Genomic DNA, 8,367 nt, shown 5'->3' with positions numbered 1-8,367 from the left:
CGCAACAAACAACTGCACCTCCCAGTCGCGAACCATTTCAACTCCCCCTCCCATTCCTCAGATGACATGTCCATCCTGGGCCTCCTGCAGTGCCACAACGATGCCACCCGAAGGTTGCAGGAACAGCAACTCATATTCCGCTTGGGAACCCTGCAGCCCAATGGTATCAATGTGGATTTCACAAGTTTCAAAATCTCCCCTCCCCCCACCGCATCCCAAAACCAGTCCAACTCGTCCCTGCCTCCCTAACCTGTTCTTCCTCCCACCTATCCCCTCCTCCCACCCCAAGCCGCACCTCCATCTCCTACCGACCAACCTCATCCCGCCCCCTTGACCTGTCCGTCCTCCCTGGACTGACCTATCCCCTTCCCAACTCCCTACCTACACTCACCTTTCCTGGCCCCATCCCCGCCTCTTCGACCTGTTTGTTTCCTCTCCACCTATCCTCTCCTCTATCCCTCTTCTATCCGCCTCCCACTCTCTCCCTATTTATTTCAAAACCCCCTTCCCCTCCCCCTTTTCTGATGAAGGGTCTGGGCCCGAAACGTCAGCCTCTCTGCTCCTATGATGCTGCTTGGCCTGCTGTGTTCATCCAGCCCTGCACCTTGTTGTCACAGTTTTCTGATAACCGTTTTACAGGTGGCTTTGCATGGCGCAGCCTCAATTTTCCCTTCCTCAGGACTGACAGCGCAGTTATTTGCTTGAAGTTGGCAATTTCCCTTGTGGTGAGTTTCTGATTTTGCCATTTTATGCTATCGATTACAGTAAACCACTTTACCCCTTGCTGGCATAAAAAAAAGCAAATGAAATGTTATTTATCCTGAGACCACCTACAATCGATCTGATTTATGAGCAACACTCTGTTCTCCTGAGTAAAACCCTTGCATAAATACTATCCAATCAATAATGGCACACAAGCAAATCTTCAGAATATTCATTCCTCAAATCTCCAGCCTGATGTTCTCCAGAGCTGTCTGGTAACCTCATTTCAAGGTTCTCCTGTATTGATATTGATTTGACTTGATTTGATTTATTATTGTCACGTGTACTGAGGTACAGTGGAAAGTGTTGTCTTACATGCTTTACAGGCAGATCGTGCTGTACGCGTGCATCAGGGTGACAGAACAGAGTGCAGAATACAATGTTACAGCTGCTGAGAGAGAGATCAACATTAACATTAAAGAGGTTCATTCAGAAGCCTGATAACAGCAGGGAAGAAGCTGTTCTTGAATCTGTTCGTATGTGTAGACAAACTTTTATATCCTTCTGCCCAACAGAAGAGGGTGGAAGAGAGTGTAACCAGGGTGGATGGGGTCTTTGATTATGTTGGTTGCTCTCCCAAGGCAGAGAGAAGAATAGATGAAGTCAATGGATGGGAAATAAAAACCGAAAGAACTGCGGCTACTGTAAATCAGAAACAAAAACAGAAGTTGCTGGAAAAGCTCAGCAGGTCTGGTAGCATCTGTGAAGAGAAATCAAAGTAAATGTTTCAGGTCTCTGGCCAACATCTCTGTCTCTGGCTTGCTGCAGTGTTCCAGCGAGGCTCAGCACAAGCTGTAAGAACAACACCTCACTTTCTGCTTGTGGACCCTGCAACCCTCCAGACTTAAAATTGAGTTCAAAGCCCCCCAGACTTAATACTGAGTTCAATAATTTTATGGCCTGAACTCTCCCATTACCTAGCTCCCTACCCCACGCACCAGTTGTTTTCACATAGCCTGCTATTACACACTACTTATTGTTAGTCACTAACAGTCTCCATTAACAGGTATTCACCCTCCTAGCCAGCTCGTTATCCACCCCTTTGTCTGTCCAACTGTTCCTGTCTCTCTATGGGGTCTATCCCCACTATTATTTACTCCTTACCCCCTCCCCCCTCCCTATCTTCTGCAAATAGCGACCATCAGTTCTGAGGAGCGGTCACCGGGCCCGAAATGTTAACTTTGATTTCTCTTCGTCTATGCTGCTGGACCTGCTGAGCTTTTCCAGCAACTTCTGTTTTTGTCGTCCATGGATGGACAAGGCAGTGTTCACAACTCTCTACATTTTCTTTCAGTCTTGGGAAGAGCAGTTGCCATACCAAGAAGTGATGTATTCTATGGTGCATCTGTAAAAATTTGTAAGAGTCTTTATAGACATGCCAAACTTCCTGACTTTTGATCCAGTTGAACATTTTGGAACAAATATTAACACCATGTATCCACATCACTGATTTTTGTCTTAGTTTCATTGAGCTTCCATGGTCACAGATCCTGATGTTCCCACAGGGATTCTGGCAAGACTGCACAAAGCACTATTGCTTTGCAACAGATTAGAACAGCAGCTGTAAAATGAAAGTGCTTCTAGGCTGACGGCCGAGAGCAAAATTCAAGCAATTTATGCTGTGACCAGACCAGCACGTTGCTTTACAACCATCAAATGCTTCAGTGATTTTAAATCATGGGCAGAAGAATTTGAATATGTTCAAGATCATTGCGATTGGTAGTTCAGATTCCATGTCGACATGAAACACTCCAATGGCAGCACACAGTCCTTTGGGTTTTCTCACAAGCATGGGATTTCTTCATAGGCATTTCAAATTCAAAACTCATAAATTTATGTTCAACATGCACAGGAGCCCAGTTAGGCCACATCTGGAAAACTTGTACACAGCTCTGATTTGTACGCTATGAAGAAACAGTGGAGACATAAAAAGATGCTAGCAGAACTGAGCTGTCGCAGCTTTGAGGAAACAATGAACAGGTTAGGGGGTCTTTTCTTTAGAACAAAGAAGGCATTGGAGAGATCTATTGAAGTATTTGTACTTATCAGTGGGTGGGACAGAGGGAATGGGAAGAGAATGCTTCAACTTACGGGAGATGACAAATCTATGGGCCATGATAATTATTAATCCAACCCAATAGAGAAATCCAATCACAAAGAATAATTACTTTCTCCAAGAATGTTTATAATGTTGGACTCACCACCTCTGGAAGAAGTTGAGTAACCAGTTGATGTATAAAGGAAACTAGATCAAAAGAGAAAAATGAATAAAATTCACACTAGAGGACTGACCTGAGTCAAATGAAGTAGTGAAGATTCAAATGGAGTATAAATAGTAAAATGAACTGGATGGGCTGAATGGCTTGTTTCCATGTTGTGTTATATTTAATTCTTTGTCACCATGTGGAAGGTGTGAGCTGAGGGCTAGTACTTCTCAGTGAGATGGAAAGCCATACATCCATTTACAGAGCTCTGGAAGCAATTTTAGGTTATTTCCCCTAACCTTTCCTTTCGTGAAGCTTCTCAGTTAAAGATGCGGTGTGGGAAAATTTTAAAATGGAATGGATTGTAGGCAGGAGAATTTACAGAAAACAATGAAGTAAGCAACAAAAGCAGAACCCTTGGTCGATTAATGGTTTGAGAGCTGAAGTTGCAGAATATAAAATGATTCCTAGATGCGTGCTATAACCCAAGCAATTGAGGTATCAGATTTCCTATAATTAATAGTCATACAGTCACTATTATGGCACATAAAGAGGCTGTTTGATACTACAGAATATGCTGTGCAAAATCTTTGTCTCTCAGAAGGATAATCCAGCCAATACCATTCCCTTACTCTATTCCTATCTCTTCAACTTCATTTCCCTCAACTGTCCATCCAATTATCTTTTGAAAGCATTGCTTTTCACCACCCTTGTACACAGTGAGATCCAGTGTGACAATACTGTGGCTTTAAGAGATATGTTTCGTCCTGGTTTCTTTTAGAGAGAGATTGGGGAACAGGTGTGAGCAGTCTATGAGAAGATAAACAACTTGTGAAGCTTTGGGTGTTTTATTTAATAGTTGGAACAATAGAAGCTACCTGCATGGGTGTGGTCAAGCTCCTTCCCACAGAACCAGGGATTTTTAGTTTTAGCATTTAGCAGTTGCTGTTGGGGTGTTGAAGGGGTGGAAGATATTCTTTCCCTCTCTTGGTTACAGCCAAAAGCTGGATGTTATCTGTCTGTTACATGAGTTGCACATGAGACAATCTGTTTTCTGAATTTGCCTTTTTCCAAGCGTGTGTTTATGGGATGTAACTACATTGGAATAGTTAATCAGTAATAGTTACTGTATCTATTATTCTGTTAAGTTTTCCAATAGAGTTGTTATTTCAATTCCTTCTCTCTTTTGTTGTATTTTAACTATAGTGGATGAATAATGTGTGTTTTGCTTCAGGTCCGGTCGTATGACCAACTGAATTGCATCTGGAACACCATACATCACATTTACCATGAAAATAAGAAAAAGTTAGGGTCTGGACTATCTTCGGAATGTCGAGGGGATTTGGTCTGGTCCACAACACAAGTTATTGCCACTTAGAGTTATAGTCACAGAGTCATAGAGCTGTACCCCATGGAAACAGACCCTTCAGTCCAACTCATCCATGCTGACCAAATATCCTAAATAAATATAGTCCCATTTGCCAGCATTTGGCCCACATCCCTCTAAACTCTTGTTGCATGAAAATGTTCTTCCTCATAGCCAATCTGCGTCCTTTGCTCAAAGCCTTAAATCTGTGCTCCCCATTCCTGTTGTTCCTTGTCCCAATAGAAACTACTTTATCCATCTTACATAAATCTGTTATTGTCTTTTACATCTTCATCAAATCTCTTTCAATCTCCCTTGCTTCAAGTCTCAGGTTTTCAACTTAACCTTGATGCCAACATCCTATTTTCCTGGAGTAAATCTTTTCCACATCCTCTGAAGCACCATGCATGAGTCACAACAGGTATCTTCCTGCAGAAAATGTGCTAAAAGCACCCTTCATCTTTGTATGATACACAATATTGTTTTACATAACAAATGATTTAGTGTGTGTCCTTATCAGACATTACCAATACAATGTTTTCTTCACCAATATCGGGTAAGACATTGAATCAATACAGATGTTTTACTCTATCAACAAGAGTTATAACAGGGAGAGCTGACAGGAAGAAACATTTTACTGGGAGCTAATATAAATTTACAGGGCTATAATGCTTCTCTATCAGGCTGAATTGCAGTTTGTACATGTTATAGTTAAATATCACATTTCCTCGATATTCTGAAAGGGTGAAATTTGTTTTCCAGATATCTACATAACAATCCATTTTAAAGATATCAGAAATCAATTCATCCACTGCTAAGTTGATGGATTTATTGCTCACTTCCTCAGAATGGTATTTCTCCACATGAAAGTATTCATTAGACTTTCAGCCCTCATCTGAACATCACTGCTGCCAAATAAGTGAGAATGCTCTTATTTAATGACACACTTTGCACGGCAAAGGACTATAAATGTCATGGTCTGACTTAATAAATATGTGAACTGCTTTATAAATAGCTGCAAAAGGAAAAAACTGTGTAGGAGCAGTGAACATCTCTGCTGAAACAAGGCCAAAGGCCTGTGAAAATCAACATAACATTTCCCTAAAGTAAGACACTGCACTTTGTAAATTTGCATTAAGGGTTCTCGTTAATCACATTTTCTGCAGCTTCAAAATAATATTTTGTTTGTTGTGAATTTATACCACAGAAAATGCTGATGTTAATGAGAAAATAAAGTATCTTGAAAAGGCAAGGCTGAGGATTAATCTAACAGAGGTTTTCAACATCAAAAAAGGTTTTGATACAGTAGATACAGAGATAATCCTCTTAAATGGGCTCGAGCAATGTGGGCTATGGTGAGAAGTGTGGTGGAATTGTGCTATAAACCCAGTGAGGCATGTATCGATGTCAGGAGCAATTCGCCCTATCCTTTAAGAAAGTCTAGGATGAGAGAGCAGCAAGTTTCCTGTTAAGGGGGGATTATTGCTTGTTAATGACTTTATAAACTGCACATCCCACTTCATTAATATGCAGCTTGCCACCCAACAACCACTGTGAGCAAACTAGATGCTGAGAATTCTAATTATGGAGGTCAGAGCAGATACCTGGTGGCTTCAGCTCACTACTGGCTACAAAGAGCCTCCATGGTATTCACCACTTATTAGCATGTCAGGAAAGGATCCACAGGGCACTAGGCACACACACTCCTATCCATAGAGACTGGCATCCAACACATTCAGCTTCTCACGATCCTCATGGCACCTCTTCAGTCCAAGTATAGGACACTTAGGAAGGACAAACCTGCATTGGCAAGCACATCAGCAACTAGCATTGAAAGGATACTGCGAGGGCACTTTGCACACACAGACAGGCATCCAGCTTACAGATTGTGTCAGGGTACACCCTAGAGTGGCTGGCTTGCTCTCTTAGCGCTCACCCATTTAGAAACTCATTACATGTTCTCAGAATTCCTGCCTTTGGTGCCAATTAGCATAGTCATCCAACCAGGCAACTTGCCTTGCTTTGCAGCAGTCCTCAGTCAAGGGGGCGTACGTCTTACTGGATGGCACCAGGTTATATCAATCTCACGTCTGCACCATGGGCCAGCATCTTATGTGGTAAACACACAACATGGGCAGCAAGCAGGCAGCCATGTCTCAAAGTCTTAGCGGGTAGTCCTCACTGAAGGGCACCTGTCAGTCAGGGGCAGCCACCTTCACCACATCACAGGGTTGGCCATTCAGGTGTTCAAGGTCAGGGGGCTTGTACTTGTGCAGTCCCTGCATTGGGTCACAGTGAATCCTGTAGCTCCATGGTGGCCTGTCCAGAGGGTAGGGCCAATGAGGTCAAGGTATGTACAGGCATTAGACAGGAGTCCAGGTGCTTCCTGTCCAGGGTTGTCTGGTGAGGAGAGTGAGCTATGCTCAGTCTGTAGGATCTGTCCACAGAGATGAAGAGGAAAGTGGGGTGGGGGGTGGTGGGGAGAGGGCACAATCGGAGCCACTGATGATGGACGGAGACTTGGGAACTTATTTGTAGTGACTGGGAGCTGTAGACTGTTGGAAGCAGGGATGACAATTGTGAAGGGAGGACAACTCCATTTTTAAGGGAGGAGGGAAAGAGAATGAGGCAATGCAGTTTCATCACAGTCAGAAACACTTTGACTTCAAGGGGGTGGGTCAATGGTGGCATTGTATGACCACACCTGGCATGGTCACCTCAAATGCCAGGGGCTTGGGCTGGAAAGGTGGTCAAGTTCATCTCAGTTGAGTAGGGAACTGGGGAGGTGCAAAGCCGATGCAGTTCATGGGAAGGGGAATCTGGATGTTCAGAGCCTCACTGACATATAGAGAGGGAGACTGGAAGTTGCTGGCCAAAGAGAGAGACCACTACCACTTCCATTGTGCTGGAAATTGAAAATATACAACATGGAAAAAATGGCTGCTACCACACCCAGGATAGAAGGGTCTCAATCTGTGATTGCACGTTCAAAAGTGATGTTTACTGGAGGAAACCCACACAGACACGGAGACAATGTGCAAACACCATACAGACAGTTGCCTGAGGGTGGAATTGGACCCAGGTCCCTGGTGCTTTGAGGCAGCAGTGCTAAACACTTAACCATCGTGCCACCCAGAGTCGTTGTGGAAAAATATGAAGTTATCCACTTTGGCAGGAAGAACTGGTGTGTAGAGTATACTTTAAATGGTGAGAGGTTGGAAAGTGTAAATGTGCAAATGGACTTGGGTATCCCCTTTCAAGAAGTCACTGAATGTTAACATGCAGGTGCAACAAGCTATTAGGAAGGTTAATGGAATGTTATCCTTCAATGCAAAAAGATTTGAGCGCAGGGGTAGTGAAGTCTTGCTTCAATTGTATGGGATCTTGGTCAGACTATACCTGAAGTATTGTGTGCAGTTTTGGTCTCCTTATCTCAGGAAAAGAATATTATTGCGAAAGAGGAGTAAAACAATGGTTCACTAGACTTGTTCTAAAAAGAGATAATGTGCAAACTTGGCCTATATTCTCTTGGGTTTTAAGGAGAGAGAGGTGATCACATTGAAACTTACTTAAAGGCATAGATAAGGCAGATGCAGGTAAGATATTTGTCCAGTTTGGGGAATCTAGAACTAGGTGCACCATTCAAAAATAAATGGAGCTGCATTTCAGGATGAAGTTGAGGGAAAAGCTTTTACTCAGAAGGTTATAAATGTTTGTAATTCCCTACTGTAGAAGACTTTATTAACTCAGTCTTTGAGTATATTTAAAGTACAGGTTGATAGTTTTTTGCTTATCAGTAGAATAATTTTAAAATTGTAGTTGGGATGTTGCAGGCTCGGCCTGATGGCATTTCAGAGTTTGTTGTGGGTCTGGAGTCATACGTAGGCCAGACCAGATAAAGATGGCAGATTTCCTTACTCCCAAAGACATTAGTGAGCCAGATTGGTATTTACAAGCAATAAAGGTTACCTGGGTGCTGTTAGACCAGTTTTTCATTTTTGTTATTGAATTCAAATTTTACCATATACCACGGTG

The sequence above is a fragment of the Rhincodon typus genome, chromosome 8, assembly GCF_021869965.1.
Source record: "Rhincodon typus isolate 14 chromosome 8, sRhiTyp1.1, whole genome shotgun sequence".
In the NCBI taxonomy this organism is placed as follows: domain Eukaryota; kingdom Metazoa; phylum Chordata; class Chondrichthyes; order Orectolobiformes; family Rhincodontidae; genus Rhincodon; species Rhincodon typus.
Note: the sequence above shows the minus strand (reverse complement) of the source record.